General features: G+C 55.0%; 1 protein-coding gene across 5 annotated transcripts in view; it reads right to left on the reverse strand.

Moving 5' to 3' along the window:
* The window catches only part of LOC140425728 (nucleosome assembly protein 1-like 1-A), a 371,940-nt gene extending 344,951 nt beyond the window's left edge, over positions 1-26,989 (reverse strand). For 2 of the 5 annotated variants that reach the window (XR_011947969.1, XR_011947975.1), the window contains exons 1-2: positions 26,782-26,989; positions 17,347-17,479 (exon numbers count right to left, since the gene is read on the reverse strand). The gene's annotated coding sequence lies outside the window, so the exon portion shown is untranslated. Of the gene's footprint in view, positions 1-10,232; positions 10,338-17,311; positions 17,480-26,781 lie in introns of all 5 variants that reach the window. The other 3 variants (XM_072510197.1, XR_011947981.1, XR_011947972.1) reach the window with 3 other exon arrangements.
* Positions 26,990-27,921: the final 932 nt, after the last annotated feature.

The following is a 27,921-nucleotide window of genomic DNA, read 5'->3' on the forward strand; positions in this document are numbered from 1 at the left end:
TCATGACGCCAAAATCTGGTGCCTCGACAGCGGTGTCAATGTGTTCCACCCTGCACGTACAGTAAAGGCCATTCGCATATCATTAGCGGGCCTGACCCGGTATTGTCCACGATGCTCCGCCTCCGCCGGGAGAAATTATCGGCGGCGAGTTTCACTTGGGGTTTTAAAAATCGGGAAACAGGCGCCGTGGCTGCTGAGGGAGAAAGAGGAGGGAGGACATGCAGAGGCATGATCGTGGGCTGCTGGAAGGCTGGCGGGGGAGGTGGGGGGACATCTGCCAGGCCCAGGGAAGGGGGAAAAGGCGGTGACCAGGGAATGGGTCGTGGGGTCAGAGTGGCCCCCCACACGACAAGGACGTTCAGGCACGGACCTCCATTGCTGCGGGATTGGCTCTTGGGCGACAGGGGTTATCTGCTGCAGCAGTGGCTGATGACGCGTATCTGGGGGCCACAGAATGACATGGCCCCTGCTGTGTCCTCCACAACATCGCGCAGCAGTGGGGCTAGAGGAGCAAGATGAAGGCCAGACCTCGTTCATTGAGGAAGATGTGGAAGAGGGCTAGGATGGGCAGTACATGGGGCACGGGCAGGCACAGGAGGCCAAACAACATGTGCACCTGGGCAGGTGTGCACGGTGACACTCTGACCGTCTCCAGATTCACCAACTAGGGGCCTGGCCAGCAGCACAGACATCCCACAGCATCCTTCCCCCCCCGCCCCACTAGCCAGCCAGCCTTACGGTCCTAACACCATGCCGACTTGGATTCCCAGGTGGTACCTCAGGAGTAGATGCGGCCTGCTGTGGGTCCCCCTTGGCAGCCTTCCTCAGGGGTGACTGGGCCTGGGTGGATCTGGCTACTGCTCGGGGTCCCAGGTGGCGTGGAGCCCCCCCCCCCCCGGTTTTACCTGCAGGTACGGATGGAGAATGGCCTGCGGGAGTCACCGGCACATGCCCCATCACCTCTTCCCCCCTCGGGGCGCCATGGGAGTGGGGCTAACACCGGAGGTTCCACGTGAACTGGCACTGCCAGACCTGGAGGCTCATCCATCCTGACCAAGGTCTCGACATCTGCGACCATGGCACAGAGGGAATGGCCTGGAAGAGGGCTAGGATGGGCAGTACATGGGGCCCGTGCTGGCTGACGATGTGGAGGAAGGAGGTGAGTGACCGGCCTCACCGTCGGCAGCAGGAGGTGGCGTCCACGGCCGTTGCTGGGGGGGCGGTGGCAGGGTTCTTGGAGAAGGATGCCGCAATGCCCGAGGGGTGGGGGGGGGGGAGGAGGAGCAGGGGATGGAGGAAGGAGGAGAGGGTGGAGGAAGGAGGAGGGGGTAGAGGACGGAGCAAGGGGTGGGGAAAGGAGTGGGGGCTGGAGGAAGGAGGAGGGGCTGGAGGGCGGAGGAGGGAGTGGAGGAAGGAGGAGGGGGTGGAGAAAGGAGGAGGGGGTGGAGGAAGGAGGAGGGGGTGGAGGAAGGAGGAGGGGGTGGAGGAAGGAGGAGGGGTGGAGGAAGGACGAGGGGGTGGAGGAAGGAGGAGGGGGTGGAGGACGGAGGAGGGAGTCGAGGACGGAGGAGGGAGTGGAGGAAGGAGTGGGGGCTAGAGGAAAGAGGAGGGGGTGGAGGACGGAGTGGAGGAAGGAGGAGGGGGTGGAGGAAGGAGGAGGGGGTGGAGGAAGAAGGAGGGGTGGAGGAAGGAGGAGGGTGTGTGATATACCATCAATAATAGACGACGAGTGATAAACGTAAGTGAGGCTTTAATACACTAAACAGCAAGCCTCCTGCCTCTGGACCCGAATTGGGTCCGGAGGCGGAGACTTGCCACTTTTATGCAGAAGCCCCAAAGGGAGGAGCCACAGGCGGAGCCAGCCTGGACAAACCCAGCCATGTACAACACAGCACAGTTAATATAATGCAATGAACACAATAACGTGGTTTGCTACATTCACCCCCTGTTTAAAAAAAGTCCGGCGGGGGTGAAGTGGTGTTAAAAGTCAAGTTTGTCGGGGGCCTTGACCTTCCGCTGTGACAGCCTCAGTCCCGGCTGTGGTGTTGGCGCCGGCATCGAGACCTGCGCGCCCGGGAGCGTGTTGTCATCTTCTTCACCCAGGTGTTGAGTCGGCGAAGGGGGGGGTGCGGTGTATGGGCGGGGGTGGTGGTGCTTGTCCTTGGTGGGCCTGCAGGAGTCAGTTCATGAGGGAGGTGGGCGGAGGTGGGGGGAGAAGGTGTAGGGTGGGGTGTGATGGTCACCGGGGAGCCTGCAGGAGCCAAATCCCGAAGGGAGACCGTGTCCTGCCGCCCGTCCTGGTGTGTCACGTAGGCATATTGGGGGTTCGCATGGAGCAGCAGGACCTTCTCGACGAGGGGGTCGGTTTTATGGCTCCTCGCACGCTTGCGGAGAAGAACGGGCCCCAGGGCTGTCAGCCAGGACGGATACGAGACCCCGGAGGTGGACTTCCTGGGGAAGGCAAACCTACGCTCATGAGGAGTCTGGTTAGTGGCCGTACATAGAAGCGACCGGATGGAGTGGAGCACATTGAGGAGGTCATTCTGCCAGCGGGAGACTGGGAGAGTTTTTGACCGTAGGGCCAGGAGGACGGCCTTCCAGACCGTCGCATTCTCCCTCTCCACCTGTCCGTTTCCCCAGGAGATATAGCTGGTCGTCCTGCTGGAGGCGATGCCTTTGCTGAGCAGGAACTGACGCAACCCGTCGCTCACAAAGGAGGAGCCCCGATCACTGTGGATGTAGGTGGGGAACCCTAACAGGGTGAAAAGGCTGTGCAGGGCCTTGATAACGGAGGCAGAGATCATGTCAGAGCAGGGGTGGCGAAGGGGAATCTGGAGTACCCATCAATGATGTTGAGGAATTACACGTTACGGTCAGTGGAGGGGAGGGGCCCTTTGAAGTCCATGCTGAGACGCCCAAAAGGGCGGGAGGCCTTTACCAGATGTGCTCTGTTTGGCCGATAGAAGTGCGGTTTGCACTCCGCACAGACCTGGCAGTCCCTGGTCACGGTCCTGACCTCCTCGATGGAGTCGGGCAAGTTGCGAGCCTTGATAAAGTGGAAAACGCGGGTGACCCCCGGGTGACAGAGGTCATTGTGGAGGGCCCTGAGTCGGTCCACTTGTGCGCTGCCACATGTTCCACGGGAGAGGGCATCTGGGGGCTCATTGAGCTTCCCGGGCCAATGCAAGATGTCATAGCTGTAGGTGGAGAGTTCGATCCTCCACCTCGGGATTTTGACGTTCTTGATTTTGCCCCGCTGTGTGTTATTGAACATGAAGGCAACCGACCGTTGGTCAGTGAGGAGAGTGAATCGCCTGCCGGCCAGGTAATGCCTCCAATGTCTCACAGCTTCTACTATGGCCTGGGCTTCCTTTTCGACGGAGGAGTGTCGAATTTCGGAGGCATGGAGTCAACGGGAGAAGAAACCCACGAGCCTGCCCGCCTGGTTGAGTGTAGCGGCCAGAGCAAAGTCCGACGCATCGCTCTCCACTTGGAAAGGGATGGACTCGTCCACAGCGTGCATCGCGGCTTTGGCGATGTCTGCTTTGATGCGATTGAAGGCCAGTCGGGCCTCAGTCGCAAGGGGAAATGTGGGGGACATGATCAGTGGGCGGGCCTTGTCTGCGTAGTTGGGGACCCACTAGGCATAGTAAGAGAAGAACCCCAGGCATCTCTACAGGGCCTTGGGGCAGTGGGGAAGGGGGAATTCCAGGAGGGGGTGCATGCAGTCGTGGTCGAGTCAGCGATTTAGCCCTGTGCTAAACAGCCCCATGTGCAGCGAAACGAGGCTGCCGGGGCACCCTTGTATCCCATAGGCCCTGGCTGTTGAGGTGTCAAAGCGCCATCATTAAGCATGTTGTTGTCTCTCCTTCCCAACTCCCCCCCCATCCGTGTAGGTCGCCATGTTTGCGCACCATCCAGCAACGTTTGCCGCCATGGTGGGAGCGGCTGCCCTGCAGGTAGCCATTCGGCGCCACTGACGAAGGTGGCTCCGAGCAGCTGCTGGAGCGGTGGCTCCAGCAAAGGGACTGGCTGCAGAGGGCCCCGTGCCAGCCGCTCATGCTGCAGGCCCTCACGCCCGACAAGTGCATGAGGAGGCGGAGGGTGACAATGACCACCACATCGTCGGGTATGCGGAGGACGATGATTCGGATCCTGATGGGGCACAGGGGGAGGAGCAGGAGCAGGTATGGGTGCCAAGGCGCCGGAGGCACCCCACGCGGCCTCAACTGTACCGGGACCACATGTCGTTCCAGGAGCTTCCGGATACGGCATGCAGGAGGAGACTCCAATTGAGTATATGCCACCTCATGGCGCACCTGGAACCACGTGGAACGGGGGGGCGGACATGCCATCCCGGTGGCCGTCAAGGTCACGGTTGCCCTCAATTTCTTCACAACGGGGTCCTTCCAGGCGCCGAGCGGGGACCCCGGGCGGTGTGGGGGGCGATGTGGGGGCGGTGTGGGGGCGATGTGGGGGTGATGGAGAGGGCGGTGTGGGGGCGGTGTGGAGGCGATGTGGGGGCGGTGTGAGGGCGGTGCGGGGACGATGTGGGGGCGCTGTGGGGGCGATGTGGGGGCGGTGTGGGGGCGGTGTGGGGGCGGTGTGGGGGCGATGTGGGGGCACTGTGGGGGTGGTGTGGGGGCGGTGTGGGGGCGCTGTGGGGGTGATGGAGAGGGCGGTGTGGGGGTGATGGAGAGGGCGGTGTGGGGGCGGTGTGGAGGCGGTGTGGGGGCGGTATGGGGGTGATGGAGAGGGCGGTGTGGGGGCGGTGTGGAGGCGGTGTGGGGAGGTGTGGGGGCGGTGCAGGGGCGCTGTGGGGGCGGTGTGGGGGCGGTGTGGAGGCGATGTGTGGGCGTTGTGGGGGTGATGGAGAGGGCGGTGTGGGGGTGATGGAGAGGGCGGTGTGGGGGCATTGTGGGGGTGATGGAGAGAGCGGTGTGGGGGCGGTGTGGGGGTGATGGAGAGGGCGGTGTGGGGGCGGTGTGGGGGCGGTGTGGGGGTGATGGAGAGGGCGGTGTGGAGGCGGTGTGGGGGTGATGGAGAGGGCGGTGTGGGGGCATTGTGGAGGTGATGGAGAGGGCGGTGTGGGGGCGGTGTGGGGGTGATGGAGAGGGCGGTGTGGGGGCGGTGTGGGGGTGATGGAGAGGGCGGTGTGGAGGCGGTGTGGGGGCGGTGTGGGGGTGATGGAGAGGGCGGTGTGGGGGCGGTGTGGAGGCGGTGTGGGAGGTGTGGGGGCGGTGTGGGGGCGGTGTGGGGGTGATGGAGAGGGTGGTGTGGGGGCATTGTGGGGGTGATGGAGAGGGCGGTGTGGGGGTGATGGAGAGGGCGGTGTTTGGGCGGTGTGGGGGCGGTGTGGGGGTGATGGAGAGGGCGGTGTGGGAGCGGTGTGGAGGCACCGTGGGGGCGCTGTGGGGGTGATGGAGAGGGCGGTGTGGGGGTGATGGAGAGGGCGGTGTGGGGGCGGTGTGGAGGCGGTGTGGGGGCGGTATGGGGGTGATGGAGAGGGCGGTGTGGGGGCGGTGTGGGGGCGGTGTGGAGGCGGTGTGGGGGCGGTATGGGGGTGATGGAGAGGGCGGTGTGGGGGCGGTGTGGGGGCGGTGTGGAGGCGGTGTGGGGAGGTGTGGGGGCGGTGCAGGGGCGCTGTGGGGGCGGTGTGGGGGCGGTGTGGGGGCGGTGTGGAGGCGGTGTGGGGGCGTTGTGGGGGTGATGGAGAGGGCGGTGTGGGGGTGATGGAGAGGGCGGTGTGGGGGCGGTGTGGGGGTGATGGAGAGGGCGGTGTGGGTGCGGTGTGGGGGTGATGGAGAGGGCGGTGTGGGGGCGGTGTGGGAGGTGTGGGGGCGGTGTGGGGGCGGTGTGGAGGCGGTGTGGGGAGGTGTGGGGGTGCTGTGGGGGCAGTGTGGGGGTGGTGTGGGGGTGATGGAGAGGGTGATGTAGGTGTGGGGGTGGTGTGGGGGTGATGGAGAGGGTGATGTAGGTGTGGGGGCGGTGTGGGGGCAGTGTGGGGCAGTGTGGGGGCGGTGTGGGGGCTGTGTGGGGGCGGTGTGGGGGTGATGGAGAGGGTGATGTAGGTGTGGGGGCGGTGTGTGGGCAGTGTGGGGGCGGTGTGGGGGCGGTGTGGAGGTGATGGAGAGGGTGGTGCGGGCGCGGTGTGGGGGCGGTGTGGGGGCAGTGTGGGGGTGATGGAGAGGGTGATGTAGGTGTGGGGGCGATGTGGGGGCGATGTGGGGATGGTGTGGGGGTGATGGAGAGGGCGGTGTGGGGGCAGTCTGGGGGCGGTGTGGGGGCGCTGTGAGGGTGGTGTGGGGGCGGTCTGGGCGGGTGGAGGCGGTGTGGGGGCGCTGTGAGGGTGGTGTGGGGACGGTCTGGGCGGGTGGAGGCGGTGTGGGGGCGCTGTGGGGTGGTGTGGGGGCGGTGTGGGGACGGTGTGGGGGCGCTGTGGGGGCGGAGTGGAGGCGGTGTGGGGGCGGTCTGGGGGGGTGTGGAGGCGGTGTGGTGGCGCTGTGGGGGTGGTATGGGGGCGGTGTGGGGGCGGTGTGGGGGTGATGGAGAGGGCGGTGTGGGGGCGGTGTGGGGGTGATGTGGGGGTGATGGAGAGGGTGATGTGTGGGCGGTGTGGGGGTGATGTGGGGGCGGTGTGGGGGTGATGGAGTGGGTGATGTGGGGGCGCTGTGGAGGCAGTGTGTGGGCAGTGTGGGGGCGGTGTGGGGGCAGTGTGGAGGCTGTGTGGGGGCAGTGTGGGGGTGATGTGGGGGTGATGGAGAGGGTGATGTGGGGGCGCTGTGGGGGCGGTGTGTGGGCAGTGTGGAGGCTGTGTGGGGGCAGTGTGGGGGTGATGTGGGGGTGATGGAGAGGGTGATGTGGGGGCGCTGTGGGGGCAGTGTGGGGGCGGTGTGGAGGCTGTGTGGGGGCGCTGTGGGGGTGATGTGGGGGCGGTGTGGAGGTGGTGTGGGGGCGGTGTGGGCGCAGTGTGGGGGTGATGGAGAGGGCGGTGTACGGGTGGTGTGGGAGCGGTGTGGGTGCGGTGTGTGGGCGGTGTGGGGGCGGTGTGGAGGTGATGGAGAGGGCGGTGTGAGGGCGGTGTGGGGGTGATGGAGAGGGCAGTGTGGGGGCGGTGTGGGGCGGTGTGGAGGTGGTGTGGGTGCGGTGTGGGGGCGCTGTGGGGGCGGTGTGGGCGCAGTGTGGGGGTGATGGAGAGGGCGGTGTACGGGTGGTGTGGGGCGGTGTGGAGGCGGCGTGGGGGCGGTGTGGGGGCGGTGTGGAGGCGGTGTGGGGGTGATGGAGAGGGCGGTGTGGGGGTGGTGTGTGTTTGATGGAGAGGGCGGTGTGAGGGCGGTTTGGGGGTGATGGAGAGGGCAGTGTGGGGGTGATGGAGAGGGCGGTGTACGGGTGGTGTGGGGGCGGTGTGGGTGCGGTGTGTGGGCGGTGTGGGGGCGGTGTGGAGGTGATGGAGAGGGCGGTGTGAGGGCGGTGTGGGGGTGATGGAGAGGGCAGTGTGGGGGCGGTGTGGGGCGGTGTGGAGGCGGCGTGGGGGCGGTGTGGGGGTGATGGAGAGGGCGGTGTGGGGGCGGTGTGGAGGCGGTGTGGGGGTGATGGAGAGGGCGGTGTGGGGACGGTGTGGGTTTGATGGAGAGGGCGGTGTGAGGGCGGTGTGGGGGTGATGGAGAGGGCAGTGTGGGGGCGATGTGGGGCGGCGTGGAGGCGGCGTGGGGGCGGTGTGGGGGTGATGGAGAGGGCGGTGTGGGGGCGGTGTGGGGGCGGTGTAGGGGTGATGGAGAGGGCGGTGTGGGGGTGGTGTGGGGGCGGTGTGGGGGTGGTGTGGGGGCGGTGTGGGGGTGATGGAGAGGGCGGTGTGGGGGCGGTGTGGGGGCGGTGTGGGTGCGGTGTGGGGGTGGTGTGGGGGCGCTGTTGGGGCGGGGTGGGGGCGGTGTGGCGACGGTATGGGGGCAGTGTGGGGTGATGGAGAGGGTGATGTAGGTATGGGGGCGGTGTGGGGGCGATGTGGGGACGGTGTGGGGGCAGTGTGGGGGCGGTGTGGGGACGGTATGGGGGCAGTGTGGGGGTGATGGAGAGGGTGATGTAGGTATGGGGGCGGTGTGGGGGCGATGTGGGGACGGTGTGGGGGCAGTGTGGGGGCGGTGTGGGGACGGTGTGGGGGCAGTGTGGGGGCGGTGTGGGGACGGTGTGGGGGCAGTGTGGGGGCAGTGTGGGGGCAGTGTGGGGGCAGTGTGGGGGCAGTGTGGGGGTGATGGAGAGGGTGATGTGGGGGCGGTGTGCGGGTGGTGTGGGGGCAGTGTGGGGGCAGTGTGGAGGCCGTGTGGGGGCGGTGTGGGGGTGGTGGAGAGGGCGGTGTGGGGGCGGTGTGGGGGTCATGTGGGGGTGATGGAGAGGGTGATGTGGGGGCGGTGTGGGGGTGATGTGGGGGCGGTGTTGGGGTGATGTGGGGGTGATGGCGAGGGTGATGTGGGGGCGCTGTGGGGGCGGTGTGTGGGCAGTGTGGGGGCGGTGTGGGGGCAGTGTGGAGGCTGTGTGGGGACAGTGTGGGGGTGATGTGGGGGTGATGGAGAGGGTGATGTGGGGGCGCTGTGGGGGCGGTGTGTGGGCAGTGTGGGGGCGGTGTGGGGGCGGTGTGGAGGCTATGTGGGGGCGCTGTGGGGGTGATGTGGGGGCGGTGTGGAGGTGGTGTGGGTGCGGTGTGGGGGCGCTGTGGTGGCGGTGTGGGGGCAGTGTGGGGGTGATGGAGAGGGCGGTGTACGGGCGGTGTGGGGGCGGTGTGGGTGCGGTGTGTGGGCGGTGTGGGGGCGGTGTGGAGGTGATGGAGAGGGCGGTGTGAGGGCGGTGTGGGGGTGATGGAGAGGGCAGTGTGGGGGCGGTGTGGGGCCTGTGGAGGCGGCGTGGGGGTGGTGTGGGGGTGATGGAGAGGGCGATGTGGGGGCGGTGTGGGGGCGGTGTGGAGGCGGTGTGGGGGTGATGGAGAGGGCGGTGTGGGGGCGGTGTGGGTTTGATGGAGAGGGCGGTGTGAGGGCGGTGTGGGGGTGATGGAGAGGGCAGTGTGGGGGCGGTGTGGGGCGGTGTGGAGGCGGCGTGGGGGCGGTGGGGGGGTGATGGAGAGGGCGGTGTGGGGGCGGTGTGGGGGTGATGGAGAGGGCGGTGTGGGGGTGGTGTGGGGGCGGTGTGGGGGTGGTGTGGGTGCGGTGTGGGGGTGGTGTGGGGGCGTTGTTGGGGCGGTGTGGGGGCGGTGTGGGGGCGGTGTGGGGGCAGTGTGGGGGCGGTGTGGGGGTGATGGAGAGGGTGATGTAGGTATGGGGGCGGTGTGGGGACGGTGTGGGGGCAGTGTGGGGGCGGTGTGGGGACGGTATGGGGGCAGTGTGGGGGTGATGGAGAGGGTGATGTAGGTGTGGGGGCAGTGTGAGGGCGATGTGGGGGCAGTGTGGGGGCGGTGTGGGGACGGTGTGGGGGCGGTGTGGGGGCGGTGTGGGGGCAGTGTGGAGGCAGTGTGGGGGCAGTGTGGGGGCAGTGTGGGGGTGATGGAGAGGGTGATGTAGGTGTGGGGGCAATGTGGGGGCAGTGTGGGTGCGGTGTGGGGACGGTGTGGGGGCGATGTGGGGGCGGTGTGGGGGTGGTGTGGGGGTGATGGAGAGGGTGATGTAGGTGTGGGGGCGGTGTGGGCGCGCTTTTGGGGCGGTGTGGGGACGGTGTGCGGGCGGTGTGGGGGCAGTGTGGGGGTGATGGAGATGGTGATGCAGGTGTGGGGGCGATGTGGGGGGGGTGGGGGTGATGGAGATGGTGATGCAGGTGTGGGGGCGATGTGGGGGGGGGGTGGGGGTGCTGGAGATGGTGATGCAGGTGTGGGGGCGATGTGGGGGCGATGTGGGGATGGTGTGGGGGTGATGGAGAGGGCGGTGTGGGGACGGTGTGGGGGGGGTGGGGGAGGTGTGGGGGCGGTGTGGGTGTGATGTGGGGGTAATGGAGAGGGTGGTGTGGGGGCGGTGTGGGGACGGTGTGGGGGGGGTGGGGGAGGTGTGGGGGCGGTGTGGGTGTGATGTGGGGGTAATGGAGAGGGTGGTGTGGGGGCGGTGTGGCGGCGGTGTAGGGGTGATGTGAGGACGGTGTGGGGACGGTGTGGGCGGGGTGGGGAGGTGTGGGGGTGATGGAGAGGGTGATGGTACACACGCCATGGGGAACCGCAACTCAGTTTGGCCTCACTTGCCCGATATTGACTGCCCACTCACCGGGCCCACCGATCAGGTTGAGTGCCCGCTGCTCTGCGGTGAGGCACCGCATGTATGTCGGTCCTCCTCTGGCCTTCTCCCTCTCACGGCGGAGTGATCTGCCTTCTCCTCGGGGGGTGGGAGAAACAAAAAACGCACTGTTAGGCAGTTGGACGCATAAAACACACGGGTTGGATAGCTGGTGGCCTTTGTGGCCAGGGCACCCTGCCATGGCAGCTGGTATGTATGCTGGCAGGTGATGCAGGGTCGTCCTCCGGGTGGGGGTGTGGGGGTGGGGGAGGGGGTGTTACAGGTGAGTAGGGCGGGAGTTAGTGCCAGGGGCACAGTGCTGCCTACTCACCCTGGCCGCCCTGAGGAGGTTGTGCAGTTTCTTACGGCACTGCTGGCCGGTCCTGGCGGTGTTGCCCACGGTGCTCACGGCGTCTCTCACCTGCGCCCAAGTCCAGTGCACAGCGGCGGGTGGCGACCTCCTCCCCACCCCGGGGTACAGGGTAGCCCGTCTCTCCTCTACGGCGCCCGGCAGTGACTCCAGTTCAACGTCGGTGAAATGGGGGGCCGCTCTCCTTACTGTCATCTTGTTGGCCGGGATGAGTGTGTGTGGGGGGGGCTTCTCTGCGGCTGCAGCTTGTCAGCCTCTCGAGTGTCAATCCCGATTCCAGCCAATCGGACACCATTTTTAATTGGAATCGATCATGTTCCACCTGGCACCGGTGCTAGCCCATTAACGATTGATGAATTGCTCTGGGAATGGCACCTAGCTTCCTGTTTTAGAACACCACCGATTCAGCCCTGGTGTCAACACTTAGTTTCTGAAATGGAGAAGCCCATCGCAGAGGTTTCTGTTTCCCGGCTCATTTGGAACCTGGTGTGATAGTGGAGGCCTTCACAGGCCTCACCTTGAGGATTAGTAACCTCCAAATTGGAGTAAATGAACCCCACTACAGGGGCCTGGGCCTAGCAAGTAGCCTGGACATGCGAGGGCTGAATTTAAAACAATTTATTTTCACATGGGGCCGAGGAATATTTGATTGGTTCTGAGAAATACCCTGAGCTTTTCTCTTCAAAAGGTGGGCAAGCTGGTCTGAAATTTCTGATTGCGTGAGGCAAAGATTTGCCCACAGAGATGCTTGTACTTGGTCAATGCAATTTTGATGTCCTAGCACACCCACAAACTCCGGAAGCACCAGCAATGCAAAGCTCTGGTAGACGTGATACCAATGTCCCTGCCAGGATTCTATCCCACAAATCCTCAGAATCAAAGTTCATACCAAAGAACGTTGTCAAGCAGGATATAAATCTAAGGGAATACTTAAGATCCTGAAATTTCTCAACATTTATCCTGAAAAGAACATAGAACATAGAAAATACAGCACAGAACAGGCCCTTCGGCCCACGATGTTGTGCCGAACCTTTGTCCTAGATTAATCATAGATTATCATTGAATTTACAGTGCAGAAGGAGGCCATTCGGCCCTTTGAGTCTGCACCGGCTCTTGGAAAGAGCACCCTACCCAAACTCAACACCTCCACCCAACACTAATGGCAATTTTGGACACTACGGGCAATTTATCACGGCCAATCCACCTAACCTGCACATCTTTGGACTGTGGGAGGAAACTGGAGCACCCGGAGGAAACCCATGCAAACATGGGGAGGACGTGCAGACTCCGCACAGACAGTGATCCAAGCCGGAATCGAACCTGGGACCCTGGAGCTGTGAAGCAATTGTGCTAACCACTATGCTACCGTGCTGCCCTTAAGAACAAATAAATCTACACTATATCATTTTACCGTAATCCATGTACCTATCCAATAGCTGCTTGAAGGTCCCTAATGTTTCCGACTCAACTACTTCCACAGGCAGTGCATTCCATGCCCCCACTACTCTCTGGGTAAATTTAAAGCTTGAGAAAATTTGTATTTTGGTGCACATGGGTACAACCATCTCGCTCAGCACATGTTTCCTCGGAGTAAATAGCTCAGTCGCTCATCAGGAAAATTGGCATGACTCTGCCACCACACAGAGTAATGCAAGCCCATCCCTCCCCGCACTCCAGATCCATGCCGGAATTCTCCGGTTGGTGAGATTCAATTTTCCCGTCGGCAGTGCAGCCCCGCCAATGAGTTTCACGGCGGCATGGGGGGTTACAATGGGAAACCCCCATTGACAATCGGCGGGAAGATAGATCCCGCGGCCAGTGAACAGCGGGCGGCCGAGAATCACGCGGCTGGCAGACCAGAGAATAGAATTATTTGTTTCACATAAAGAAACAAATCAAATCGCTGTTCAGTGACTTATCTGAAAAACAATCCATTGTAACTCCATCGAGCAAATGGATAATTTCTCATCTGAGGCAAATTCACCCCAGTTAGCTTGTGGATCGACTAAAAAGAGAACCTTAATAATTAGCCTGTGGCATAATTAGCAAGCAGAAGGGCAAATGAGATTGTATTGATCATGAGTTATTTGAAACCCCCTTGCAAACTAGCAGCTGGTGTCAGACACTGAGGTCTTGAATTAAGGATGACCTTTTGCTGCTAAGTCATTCTGGAATGTAATCATTTTAAGTTCCAGCTGTACTGCCTTGAACTTTATTGGAATGTAATTATTATAAATGCACTGCAGTAATCCTTGGCCTGATTAAAAGTGCAATATTTTGTTCTCTAAATTAAATCCTTCAAGTCTTTTTTTAATCTAATTATGGCCTTGTCAGCTCCTCTGCCTGCCTCAGTTTTCTCTTTCATGTCACTGGTGCCTGATCTTCCCCTATCTTCTCGACGTGTCACTTCACCTTTGAATAAAAGTCACCTCCAAGTAAAGACTGGGCTGTTTAATTAGTGTGATAGAAATCATGGAGGATCTGCCCAGGTTCAAAGTGAAATGTACGATCTGCTTCCCACCCCTGCATTCCTCTTGACTGGATTAGTGACACACAATAAAGTAGCAAATGTTTCTGGCATATGTTCAGTGTATGCTACCAATAACATTACATTTAGGATTTACAGGATATCATTAGACAGATTCCTTTTTGTAGGTCGACAGAAAAAATTGACTTGCATGTCTATTGTGCCTTTCACAACCATGGGACCTTTTCTGGGGCAGTGGGCAGCATGCCCGCCTGGAGAAAGAAGCTCTAGGTTCATGGCCCATTCCAGGACTTGATGGTCATGGAAGGTACATTTGTAACATGGCCAAACAGGTTGATTCTTAACTTGCAAATCTTTTTAATATGCTTAAGGCAGTCGGGAGACTAGGGAGAGTTTCCTAGTCAGCCATGCTTGATGCGGAGTTGCAGCCCTCAAGCTATAGCCTCTGGTGATATATTACAGGGGGAAATTGGCATGGGAACAGACATAAGCATGTGCTTTGTCTGCCTTCTGTGTCACTAGACACTGGAAAGTCTAAGGGCGGGGTTTTACTGCCGACGGGCTCTTTCTGGCTTGCCAAAGGCTACTGAGCCACATAAAACGCTATAGACATCGGCGGGGCCAGAAGATCCAGCGGGCACGCAATGGCAAGTTGCCTCCGCCACCAGAAAACACGCTGCGGGGGCAGTGGGGGGGGGGGGGGGGGGGGGGGCGGGCAGTGAACACTTGGCCTAAGTGTCACAACCACTAGATGCCCCAAAGTGCTGTACAAGAAATGAAGTACTTCTGAAGTGTAGTTACTGCTGCAATGTAAAAAAGACATGGCAGACAATTTGTGCACAGCAAGATCCTGCAACGATAATGCAAACACCAAATAATGCAATTTTTGAGGGATAAATACTGGTCACTCATGCACTTCTTCGAACTAGTTTCAGGGGTTCTCTGACACCCTGCCGAGAGGCCTTGGTTTGACGTCTCACCCAAAAAGCAGCCAAGACTCAGTACTGCATTGGAGTGCCAACCTTAATTGTTGTGTTGAATCCTATAGTGGGATTTGAACCCATAATATTCTGACTCGACAACCCACCAACTGACAGCCCATACAGCTAATGATTTGTTCAAGTTTATTTCTTTAAATTACTTGCTGAGAAACGTACGATTACTCAACGGGTTTTATGATGACCAATAATTAGTTGCTAATCTGATTTCATATTACCTGCGGGGAAAATAATAGGAAGAAATTGTTCAGGAATTGTCCGGAGACTGTGAGGTAATTTATAAGGTGCAATTAATATAATAATGTTGGGAATAGTTTGGAGATTATTGATGTCAGGAATCTAGAGTCTCAATTGCAAACATAAGGAGCGGGCACAATAATATCCTGAAGCCAAAGCTGAAAACGCTGGAAACATTCAGCAGAATAGCCAGCATCTGTAGACTCTTCAGTGGAACACACGCACACAACATGCAAATAATCTGAACTGGGAAATATGGATGGGGTCAGCTGTGTTCTACATGGATGCATTGCCTGAGAGGGTAGTTAAAACAAATTCAACAGTAAACTTCAAAAGGAAATGAGATAAATACTTGAAAGGAAACATTTAAAGGGATATGGGCAAAGAGCCGGGCAACGGGACTAGTTGGATTGTTCTTTTGGAAAGCGACAGCAAAGACACAATGGGCCGAATAGCCTCCTTCTCTACTGTATGATTTGTATTTGACACAGGGCAGCAAGGTAGCACAGTGGTTAGCACAGTTGCGTCACAGCTCCAGGGTCCGAGGTTCGATTCCCCCTTGGGTCACTGTCTGTGCGGCGTCTGCACGTTCTCCCCGTGTCTGTGTGGGTTTCCTCCAGGTGCTCTGGTTTCCTCCCACAAGTCCCAAAAGACGTGCAGGTTAGGTGCTTTGGACATTCTGAATTATCCCTCCGTGTACCCGAGCAAGCGCCAGAGTGTGGCGACTAGGGGATTTTCGCAGTAACGTCATTGCAGTGTTAATTTAAGCCTACTTGTGACACTAATAAAGATGATTATTATTACGTGGCTTATGGTCAGAGGAGAAAAATTGACTTTCCTAACACAGGAATAGCAGAAACAGACAGGATTATTTTTTATCATGAGGAACAGGGGCCTGGATATTTAGCTTCTGATAGTTTAAACCAAAATGTTTTTGCATCGACTCAAATGGAGGTGCACTGCTAGCATTCAATTTTCTACAATCAGCTTATTAAAATAAACTTCAGTTAGAGATTTTAATGGATTTTGGGAGTTGACTGTGAGAATGGAATTCCATTTTAGTGAATTTTAAAGGGATTTTGTCGACTGCTGCCAACGCCACACAGCAACTGACTGAAACGTACTGTAGAACAGGAAAGTTTTTGAAGAATATAGGATCTGTAAACTGTTTCCCACATTATCAGTCTTCATTCTGGTCAAGGAAAGTTTTGATTTTAAACTTCTCAGCCTCGTTTTCAAATATTTACAAGGCTTTAATTGATCCTTGTTACAGATGCCAACCAGATCCCAGCAGTGGCTAAGATGCTAGACTAGAAACGACAACTGCTTTTTTATATTTAAGAATGTGCAGAAAGACCGATTCGCTCCAGGAGTGACTGCATGAGAAATAGGGCTTGGTTATTTTTACAAAACTTTATTATAACAAAAGGGCGGCACAGTGGTTAGCACTGCTGCCTCACAACGGCAGTGACCTAGGTTCGATTTCAGCCTTGTGTGACTGTCCGTGTGGAGTTTGCACATTCTCCCCGTATCTGCATAAGTTTCCTCCGCGTGCTCTGGTATCCTCCCACTGTCCAAAGATGTGCAGGTTACGTGGATTGGCCATGCTAAATTGACCCTTCGTGTCCAAAGTGTGGTTACTGGTTTATGGAGATAGGGTGGGCGTGTGGACCTAGGAAGGCTGCTTGTTCAGAGGGTCGGTGCAGATTTTATAGGATGAATGGCCTCCTTCTGCATTGTAGTGATTCTATGATTCAGAAGAAAAACCATGGGCTCGATTCAACTAAGTGGGCACAAAACAAGTCCCATAAGCGAGTGCGTTTAGTCATTATTTAACATGCCCCCGGGTAGATAAGGGACCCTTAGCAGGGAACGCATGGCCGAGGCTGTACAGAGCCCTGTTTTCTGCAATGAGGAGCTCCACTTGGCGGAATGCCTCAGTGTAGCGAGATAGCGGAACGCCATTTAAAAATGTCGTCCTGGTCTCTGGAGCTAACGATGCACCAGTGGTGTCAGGGTTCCACCCTGCCCAGAGGGCAAACACCCGGGTGTCTCCAATCTCCTGGGAGAACCCCACGAGTGCCGTTCCGTCTGGTCTCCGTTTGTGAAGACCAGTACTGAACTGTGCTCGTCCGAGGTCTCTGGGACGAAGGGGATAGATCCCAACGCCTCGGGTGCCTCGGAAATCTGCATATTGAAGTGAAACTAGCTGTCTTGCTCTAATATGCAGTTTTGCCAAAATGTGATCCCACCCAAACGTCTCGCGAGATCACACCCAATAATTAAACCTTTAAACTTCGAACCTAACAGGAACAACTTACATGTATCTCTTAACGCTGACACACTGGGCGGGATTCTCCAATCCTGTGGCTAAGTGTTAACGCCGTCGTAAACGCCGGAGCGTTTTAAGATGGCATCATCTGGCCCCTAGGATCAGCAATCCTGCGCTGCACAGAGGGACAGCAGGACAGTGGAGAGCCTTACGTTGCTCCAGCTGCCGAAACGGGCATCAGCACGGGCGGCGCGAGTTCGCGCATGGTCGCCACGTCTGGCGCGAGTTCTCGCATGCACGTGGGTTGCCGTCTCCGCGCTGGCCCCGACGCAACATGGCGGAGAGCTACAGGGAACTGGCGCGGAGGAATATAGGCCCCCACCGGGATAAGCCCGCACGCTGATCGGTAGGCCCCGATCGCGGGCCAGGCCACCGTGGAACCCCCATCCCCCCCACCAGGCCGCCCCCTGCAACATGAATAGCGAGGTCCCACCGGGTAGGACCATATGAGAACGGCGCCGCCGGGACTCGGCCTAACATGGAGGGCACTCGGCCCATCGCGCAGGGAGAATCGGCGGACCGGCGTCGGAGCAGTATCACGTGCTTCGCGCCCCCCAGGCGATTCTCCAACTCGACGTGGGGTCGGAGAATCCTGCCCCCTATTTCCCATTTAAACAGCATATAAAATGAACATACAGCTCTCACCTCCACTTACACAGACAGACAAAAATGATACTTGCATTACAGAACACATTGCGGCTGGTTTTGAAGCTACTGATCAGCGGGCGGGCTCAGGTCCTCTCTGACATTCTGTCTGCGTGGAAGTCTTTTTATGGCCTCTCCCAATCGTTATCCAAATCCTTCTGCTCCGATCTGTTGGAACAGGATTCTTTTATCTCTCTGAGCTCCGTCCAGCCCCTCAAAGATGGTTCCGTTCAGACGTATCCAGACGTGAACTCATCATCACTATCTGGACCTTTGATTACCCATTCTCAGGTGCACAAAAGAACAGGGCCATGCTATGAATATGCAGCTAACTTCCAATTTATGGACAAAAGAGGATAACAGACTCCATAATGGGCAAATGGCTGGTTAGACAAGAGTGTTCCTGAGGACAATGGATCTTGAGTGAATCATCCCGGTTTAACAGAGCTATCCTGTTTATTCCCATTAATGAGTTTAAGTTTGAATGGGACAATGTAACTCAAGCCAGGTGTGGACATTTACCTTTGAATCAGTGCTAGCAGTTTTACCCTCAGGTTCTTAACCCCTAAATTGTCTACTACATCTTCGATCCAATTCCCTTACATCTCCCAGTCGTCACTATCTTGATATTAGTCTTCAACACTGCAATCTTCCAAGATATGTGCTCCCCTCAAATCCTGGCCTCTTGAAAATTCCCAATTTTAATTGTTTCATTGTGCCTTCAGTTCTCTAGGCCCTAAGCTCTGGATTACACTCCTTCACCTCTCTACCTTGCTTTTCTCCAGCCCATCATCTTTTTTGATAATGGCAGATGCAAAGGCCCCATTTAGTCCTTCAGCCACACACCCATCTCCAGATTTTAGATCTTTAATCCTCCTTTTGCCACTTTTTTAGGATACATGTGCCTATCGAAGAATTCGGATTTTCTTTTGTTCTTCTTCTAGACAAGATTGTCCTGGTGACCTGTCCCATGGGAGTCATGATTATAATTTCTATATTCTCCTCCAATTCAGGTCTGTTCCCTTATTGTTGGTGCCATTTTGTGCAAGCAGAGAAGCCGCATTAACGTGTTGTGGTGTCACCAGGGACTGTGTACTGGAAGGGCAGTAATTTCCTCATAATACTCTCCAGTTCCTTGGCAAAATATCCCCCTACCAAGATTGGAGTGGTGTGGGGGGCGGGATGAAAGCCAACTTGGTGAAGGTGATGAAAGGGCTTTGGAGAGTAAAGAATTTGTTCTGTGCATACTGTGTGTTTGTGGCTGAACCCAGACTCGATGAAAACCCTGACTTGGATTGAACTTTGGCCTGTATGGGAATCCACTATGGTAATCTGACTGTCTTTGTTCGTGTTTTGATCTTGCCTCTGCCTTGCCCTCCTGAAGGACTGTCACTGTTATGTACTGTGTCGAGTTTTCCCTGGGAAATGGATTAGCCGTCTGTGGTGGTATGTATTAGGGGTAATACGGTACACCACGTGTCGAAACGCTATTGGTGGAGGGATGCCAGGTCCTGATAGGATCTGCCACTTACTGGACTCCACACAGAAATGCCGGTATAAGAACCCAGCTTTTCCCTCCATTTCCCTCAGCAGCTGCATTCTGTAACCACGCTGCTGGGGATAAAGTTCTGCTTAATAAAGCCTTCAATTGATATTACCTCAACCTGCCTCGCGTCATATTGACGGTGCTACAATTTATTCAGCAGAATTTAAATTGAAGAAAACGACGTGGGAACATGGAGCTCCGAATCACCCCGGAGTGCCTGCGCATTGCACCCCAAGGGGGTGGGGGATCATTCACCGGGGAGACCTCCAGAACGGCCAGGCTATTTTAGGAACTCCACTAGGTCGGAGAGCCAGTCTCAGGTTCTGGGTGCTGCAACTAATCTCCATCCGAGCAGAAGTCTCCACTAGCCAATCGAGGAGGTGACAGCCAAAGAGTCAACCCCCAAAAGAGCCATGGGTGTTCTGATACTCAGAAGACCGCCACTAATAGGCATGGCTCCATCTTTACCCCAACCACCCTGGACATGACCTCGAAGAAGGCAGTCGAGAACCCGTTGAGTCTGGGACAGGACGAGAACATGTTGGTGTGGCTGGCTAGGCCCCCCTGGTACTGCCACAGTTATCCTCCACCTCAGGGAAGAACCCGTTCCTGCGTGTCCTGGTTGGGTGCGTTCTCTGCACCACCTTTAGTTGTATTAGGCTCAGCCCTGCGCATGATCCTGTGCAGAGCTTTGATCCAGAATCCACCCCCTATCGCCATGCCCGGCTCCTCATCACATTTTTGTTGCGTCTCGTCAAGTGGGGCTCTTACCTCTTCCAATAGTCATCTGTATATATAGCTACATTTACCTCTCCCTAGCAAGTCCGGTGCTAGTAGTCTGTCCAGTCGGGTTTGTCCGGGTCTTTGGGGAACGTTATGGTCTCTTTGCGGAGGAAGTCTTGCAGCTGCAAATGTCAAAGCTCATTCCCTTTTGCGAGTTCAAGCTTCTTTGTTAGTTCCCCCAGGGTTGCTACTCTGCCGTCAATATACATGTCCCTCACCATCAGTACCCCTCCGGTCTCTCTCCATCGCTTGAAAGTGGTGTCTATTTCTGCCAGTATAAATTTATGGTTACCACAGATGGGGGCCACAACAGACAGACGATTGGGTTTGAAATGGTGCCTGAACTGGTCCTTAATGTGGCTACTACCACCGGGGTCCTCGGGTATGTGGTTGGGGGGGCTCTAAGTGAGGCAGTGGCCAGTGCACTAAGGGTCGCCCCAGTAAACGAGGCTGCCTCCATCTGGACTCATTCTACCTCCGCCTTTCCCAACCACCCCCACCCTCTCTCTGCATTTGCTGCCCAGTGGTCGAATAGGAGGTTTGGCAGAGCCAAGCCTCCCATTTGTTGCCCCCTTTGTAGGATGGTTTTCCGTACCCGAGGATTCTTTCCCGCCCAGCCAAAGGCCATGATTAATTTCTTAACCCTGGTGAAGAGAGATAAAGGGATGAAGATCGGGAGTGATCTGAATAGGAAGAGAACAAAGAACAAAGAAAAGTACAGTACAGGAACAGTCCCTTCGGCCCTCCAAGCCTGCGCCGACCATGCTGCCCGACTAAACTACAATCTTCTACACTTCCTGGGTCCGTATCCCTCTATTCCCATCCTATTCTTGTATTTGTCAAGATGCCCCTTAAACGTCACTATCGTCCCTGCTTCCACCACCTCCTCCGGTAGCGAGTTCCAGGCACCCACCACCCTCTGGTAAAAAACTTGCCTCGCACACATCCTCTAAACCTTGCCCCTTGCCCCTTAAACCTATGCCCCCTAGTAATTGACACCTCTACCCTGGGAAAAAGCCTCTGACTATCCACTCTGTCTATGCCCCTCATAATTTTGTAGACCACTATCAGGTCGCCCCTCAACCTCTGTCGTTCCAGTGAGAACAAACAGAGTTTATTCAACCTCTCCTCATAGCTAATGCCCTCCATATCAGGCACCATCCTGGTAAATCTCTTCTGCACCCTCTTTAAAGCCTCCACATCCTTCTGGTAGTGTGGCAACCAGAATTGAACACTATACTCCAAGTGTGGCCTAACTAAGGTTCTATACAGCTGCAACATGACTTGCCAATTCTTATACTCAATGCCCCGGCCAATGAAGGCAAGCATGCCGTATGCCTTCTTGACTACCTTCTTCACCTGTGTCACCCCTTTCAGTGACCTGTGGACCTATACACCTAGATCTCTCTGTCAATACTCTTGAGGGTTCTACCATTCACTGTATATTCCCTTGCTGTATTAGACCTTCCAAATTGTATTACCTCACATTTGTCCGGATTAAACTCCATCTGCCATCTCTCCGCCCAATCTACATCCTGCTGTATCCTCTGACAGTCCTCATCACTATCCACAATTCCACCAACCTTTGTGTCATCCACAAACTTACTAATCAGACCAGTTACATTTTCCTCCAAATCATTCACATATACTACGAACAGCAAAGGTCCCAGGACTGATCCCTGCGGAACACCACTAGTCACAGCCCTCCAATCAGAAAAGCACCCTTCCATTACTACTCTCTGCCTTCTATGACCTAGCCAGATCTGTATCCATCTTGCCAGTTCACCTCTGATCCCGTGTGACATCACCTTTTGTACCAGTCTGCCATGAGGGACCTTGTCAAAGGCCTTACTGAAGTCCATATAGACAACTTCCACTGCCCTACCTGCATCAACTATCTTTGTGACCTCCTCAAAAGACTCTATCAAGTTAGTGAGACACGACCTCCCCTTCACAAAACCGTGCTGCTACTCGCTAATACGTCCACTTACTTCCAGGAGTAGATCCTGGTCTCGAAGAATTCTCTCCAGTAATTTCCCTACCACTGACGTAAGGCTCACCGACCTGTAGTTCCCTGGATTATCCTTGCTACCCTTCTTAAACAAAGGAACAACATTGGCAATTCTCCAGTCCTCCGGGACATCACCTGAAGACATTGAGGAGCCAAAGATTTCTGTCAAGGCCTCAGCAATTTCCTCTCTTGCCTCCTTCAGTAATCTGGGTTAGATCACATCAGGCCCTGGGGACTTATCCACCTTAATATTTTTCAAGGCGCCCAACACCTCATCTTTATGGATCTCAATGTGACCAAGAGGAACCTTGGCAGCAGATTTGTTTTTATCTTCTGCACCCTTCCCTCCAGGGATAGTGGGAGTGAATCCCATCTCTACAGGTCCCTCCTCCATGAGACTGGACAGGCTCCACCTATGGAGCCGCATCCAGTTGTGATCAATCTGTATCCCTAGGTACTGGAATTTGGTTTGGGCCAGTTTAAACAGTGCGCCTCTGTTCCTTCCACTTGTGTGTTTACCAGGAAGATTTTGCTCTTACTCAGGTTGAGTTTGTAACCTGAGAAGGCTCCAAACTCGTTCAGGAGTTCAGTTATCTTGCCATTACTGACCAGAGGTTCGAGACGTAGAGCAGCAGGTCATCCACATAGAGTGAAACTGTGCTCCCTGCCCCCAACTATTTGCTTCCATGATGGGATAGCCACAGATTATGTAATCTGTCAAAGCTCAAGCATTAACCCGAGGGCTACTTCTGACATCACTCACACTTGGATAGAACAGTACAGAAACTTTTCAGTGTCAAATCGTAGTTTTGATTGGAGATTTCCATTTGCTGGTTGGGTAGACCCTCTGATTTCCCATTACTGCTGCAGGTAGTCACACCAGAATATTGGAACAAGACAAGTACATTAAAGTAAAATAATGACAAAATATTGCGAATGTTGGAAATCTGAATTAAAAAGAGAGGAATATGGAAGTACTCAGCAGAATGGCAACAACTATGGAGAGTGAACATAGTTAACAGACTGGATTTTCCCCTTCAGAAGGGAATCACAAGGTGTGCCATTTCTCTCATTGCAATCATGAATTTAGAGCAGCAGTGCCCATCCATACTACCTTCAACATAGGGTGGCAGGGCTGGGCTGGAGTCAGGGCTACTGTCTACAGAAGCAGACCCAAGATGGGAAGGGAGATCAGAACGGAGGTGGGTAGATGCTGAGGTGGACAGGTTAGAAGGCTTACCATGGTTCCGTGGGACATCAGTCCTAGTTCTGATCATGAGCTTTATGTACTCTCGTTCTCACCCACACCCCATGTATCTTTCATATCCCTACCTCTCCACACCCCCGTTGTTTCTCCATATTCCATGACCCCTTGTATCTCCCATGTCCCCATATATTCCCCATGCCCACACCATAACCCCATGCCCATCCAGTGTCCGCTACAGACATAATCCATGAATCTATAATAAATGTCACTTGGAAAATCTTAATCCTCTCCAGTGCTTAAAACTCTCAAAATCAACAAACAAGAACCAAGAAAACGTGGGTAAAGACATAATTCTAATAACTGATCATAAAATTGTCAAACAAAACATAAAGCTCACACTCTCCCTGACTGCTATATCAACAACCTCTACTGAGCTGAATTGATTGGTGGAATTTGGAGCTCAACCAGCTCAACTAATCATGCAGAATGGGATTCCCCTGCACAGCTGTGTCAATAGAACATTATAACTGTCAGTTATCATCAACTGGTGCATTTTCCATGGCAACACCAGTGTCCACTTGATCTTCTTGTTGCATATTAATGCACTGAAGCAGGACTTTGCTGCAAGGACTCTCAAATAACACGTTTTAGCTCCTCTCACAACGAAGATACCTCAGTCTCGCCTAATGGGGAAGTATCATTAAAATAAAAGTAGGCTGCACGCAACAAATCCATATCCAAAATATTCCTCCAATATCTTGTAGATGGCACTATTTTTATTATGAAAGGTATTTTCTGAAGCTGTAAAACCCAGCTGTGGAGTGCATATTTCCCATTTACCTCGGAGGGACCATTGAAAGTGTTTTGTGACCAACAATTAATGTTAACAATTTACTGGATAGGAATCTGGCTGATTTAAGAGACAGAGCACTTTGTCTCTTATTAAAATGAGTTTTTAATCTTTTCATCACCGGCAAAAAATAAACTGATTTTTATGAAATCTGATTAAAATTTCCACCTATGTAATTGGGTGAATATTTTTACTCCTCATCATGTAGCCTCCTGACATCAGCATCTGGTGACCACTCAGTGATTAATGACAAAAGTTGCAACATGGAAACTGGATTTGAACCCTTATCTGCCAAACTGATGGGAACATGGTGGGTGGGTAGCTCATGGGCCTGTTCTTTCTTCTTCAGCCACGAATGTCCCAGTACTTCCTCTTTCTCTCTCGCTGAGATCATTTCCATGGATGTCCCACTCCTGCCCACTGGCTTAAACACCATCCCTGCTGACTTTGGGTGGAGGTCAGTGAGAAGGGATTTAAATGAGGCTAGAACACCGTGGCCTCATACTCCAGAAGATCTGATTGAACCACTGACCGCTTGAGCCACTGCAACCCCACTTTGAGGTCTGGAAACCCAGAAGAAGGGGTTTCCCTCAGGTGCTGCCAAATTTACTGGCAGAACCTGATTTCTTTCTTTCTTCTTTCCTCTTTGATGGTTGATTGATTTCAACAGAATCAAATGTATAAAACCAGGTTGTCATTGAGCGGTACCACAGTTTTGCCTGGAGCTTTGTGGTGCACTGACTGCAGTTTATGATTTATCTTTCATCTACTTCCTGAGGCTCCCATGGAAAAAGTGGCAACAATGGCCCTACGGTGTCTGCATAGAAAGACAAGACATTGTAGTGGCGTCTGTCCCTCTATTTCACCCAAGCTGAAGGTCTGGGTCTTGGCGAAGGCTCTCACGGAGATATTATTGCAACCTTTGGGGCGTCCCTCTCCCGTTGACCACTCTTGCCTCTTCTGGCAACTGTAATGTTGGCAGAATGTCCTTGTTCTGCGGGACAGGCTCCCTTTCAGTGACATCTGACCCCGCACTGCATAATCAATGACACCTTACTGGGACGGTGTTCCTGCCGTATTGGAGCAGTGAGTGGAAGTTGTGCAGGTCCCAGGAGGTTGAGAATAAAAGAAAAAGAACCTGCAGTGCCACTGCACCCTTTTTGTAATATGGAGAGTGGAGTGCATAAGACTCCAGTGCAGTCTAACTAAGGTTTGAAACACGTTTTACGGTAACTTCTAGGAAATGAATGCCAATGATTGGTTTGCTTTTTTCTCACTGATTTATTAGCCAATGTCGCTGTTTATGCCGATTTAGGGATCTGCGTCCTGAGATTCAATCACTTCTCTAATCAATGTAGAGACTCAATTTGCAAGAAATATGTGGCATCCTATTTATTTCTATCAACATGCACATTTTCACTAAACTTTATTGACGTTAAAGAGTCAACCACACACCTGTTCTACAAGTCTATTAATGGGATGAAGCAAGAAACTTTACCTAATATTAAACTTGTATAGGCACCACTAGTAGGGATCAAAGCAAAGTGGGAGGAAGAGTTGGGAGAGGATATGGAGGAGGGTTTCTGGTGTGAGGTGCTCCGGAGAGTGAATGCCTCCACCTCGTGCGCGAGGTTGGGGCTGATACAGTTGAAGGTGGTATACAGAGCACATCTCAGGAGGGTGAGGATGAGCCAATTCATTGAAGGAGTAGAAGATGTGTGTGAACGTTGCGGGGGGGAGGGGGCCGTTAATCATGTTCATATATTTTGGTCCTGTCCAAAGCTAGAGGATTACTGGAAGGAGGTTTTTCGGATCATTTCTAAAGTGGTGCACGTGAAACTGGCCCCTGGCCCCCGGGAGGCCATATTCGGGGTGTTGGACCAGCCAAGGTTGGAAACGGGTACGGAGGCAGATGTTGTAGCCTTCGCCTCGTTGATCGCCCGAAGGCGGATCCTGATAGGTTGGAGAGCAACCTCTCCACCCTGTGCCCTGGCGTGGCGGGGGGACCTGTTGGAATTCTTGACTCTTGAGAAGGTTAAGTTTGAACTGAGGGGAAGGATGGAGGGGTCTACAATTCTCGAATACATAGAATTTACAGTGCAAAAGGAGGCCATTCGGCCCATCGAGTCTGCACCGGCTCTTGGAAAGAGCACCCCACCCAAGGTCAACACCTCCATCCCTATAACCCAGTAACCCCACCCAACACTAAGGGCAATTTTGGACACTAAGGGTAATTTATCATGGCCAATCCACCTAACCTGCACATCTTTGGACTGTGGGAGGAAACTGGAGCACCCGGAGGAAACCCACGCAGACACGGGGAGGATGTGCTGACTCCGCACAGACAGTGACCCAAGCCGGAACCGAACCTGGGACCCTGGAACTGTGAAGCAATTGTGCTATCCACAATTCATGGGCATTATTCATTATGCACTTTCAAGAACTGGATTTCATCGAACATTAGTTGGGGCGTGTGGGTGGGAGGGTTGGGGGGAGGAGGGCTGTGTGTGTTAATGGCCACTATGGGTGATCCCTAATTCCTTTGTGTCATTTGTTTGTGTGAACATGCGGGCTAATGTTTGAGGTTTGGTGGGAGGATGGGATCGTTGTTATTGATCTGGGGATTGACATATTTGTTACTGATTATTGTTTATCGTTGGTGGGTGTAAATCTGGGAGAAAATGTGAAAAAGGAGAATAAAAAATATATTTAAAAAATATATTAAACTTGTATACTATTAATATTACCGCGGGAACTTGTTGCCGTTGAACACTGGGGGGAGGGGGTGGTTGGGTTTACCTTTTCACTGTTTTGTTAATTTTTACCTGGAATGTAAGAATGGATGATTGGCCTGTATATTGAGGGGGATGTTGTTTTGGTGGATTGTTATTTTGTTTGTTTTTCTTTGATTGTTTGGTTGATGAAAATGTGGAGAATAAAACGATTTTAAAGAAATACTATGAATATTACCTTAAGACCAATATTCTGTTCATCGAATCAACACAAAGGTAAAAGCTCATTTATTAATATTAAAGAACCATGGGCTGGATTCTCCCAAAGTCGATTCACTTACCTGCAGGGGGCTAGCAGGGACCCGGAGAGCTTCACGCAGTTTTGGTTACGGATAGGGACCCCTGCACTTCCAGTTCAGGGTCCGCGCCTACGCACGGTGACGGCCTCCAGCGGCCGCGCCGAGCACCATGGTGGACTCGGACCGCAGAGGCAGCTCCGTAATTTAGGTCCCCCCATTGGCCGCGCGCCCCTGCATCTGACAGGTCCGATCTGTGCCCCGGCCACCCATAAGGCCCCCCCCCCCCCCCCCCCCCCAGTGCCCGATCCCCCTGACCGCCCCCCCCCCCCCCCCCCCCCGCCCCCAGAGCAGCCGCGGACTGAGTCCGCAGCCACCACGCGAGAGTCCCGACCGGCCAGACCATGTTAGTTGCATGCTGTCAGGAACTCGGCCGGTCGGGAGCAGAGGTTCGCTGGGCGGGCCTCTGGCAATGGCCCCCCAGCCGCGCGGAGTAATTCACGGACCCGCGGATATTTGGCGCCCGGAGAATCGCCGGAGCTAAGCCGGGCCCAATTCCATCGGGAAAGTTGATTGTCCGCCCCCGTGCCAAACACGATTTCGGCGCGGGGCAGCGGAGCATCCAGCCCCATATTTTGATGAATATTTATTGTCCTGGATTACTAAACCTGTTGCTGTTATATAGTTTGTAAACCTTTCAGAAGAAATGCTGTGATCATATTCTGTTGTTTGTTGGACCCCAGTCACATACTATTATAAAATTGAGGGCACCAATTCTTTCACTGACCTGCATGATCAACACAAAAAATGTTATTTTGATCTACGGATTTACCATCACAATGCATATCCAAGTGACAATAAAACTTGAATGCCTTACAAAGAGGATGAAGAAATCTAAATGGAATAACTCTGGGGACGATTTTTACGTTAGCTGTCAGCGGCAAACGGTAACAGGGGCCCAGAATCTCACGAGAGTCAGGAAACAGGATTCTTGTCGAGGGGGGAATGGGGGTGCCCTGACACTTGTGGTTTGTGGGGTGCCCAGTGCTTCTGGCCTGGTGGGGAAGAGGTGCCTCGAACTTGTGGTTTGGGGTGGGGGGTGGGTGCCCAGTGCACTGATGCTTGTGGTTTGTGGGGGGCATGTCCTGAGGGAGTGGGGGTGCCCCAATGCTTGTGGTTCGGTTG

The sequence above is a fragment of the Scyliorhinus torazame genome, chromosome 1, assembly GCF_047496885.1.
Source record: "Scyliorhinus torazame isolate Kashiwa2021f chromosome 1, sScyTor2.1, whole genome shotgun sequence".
NCBI lineage: Eukaryota > Metazoa > Chordata > Chondrichthyes > Carcharhiniformes > Scyliorhinidae > Scyliorhinus > Scyliorhinus torazame.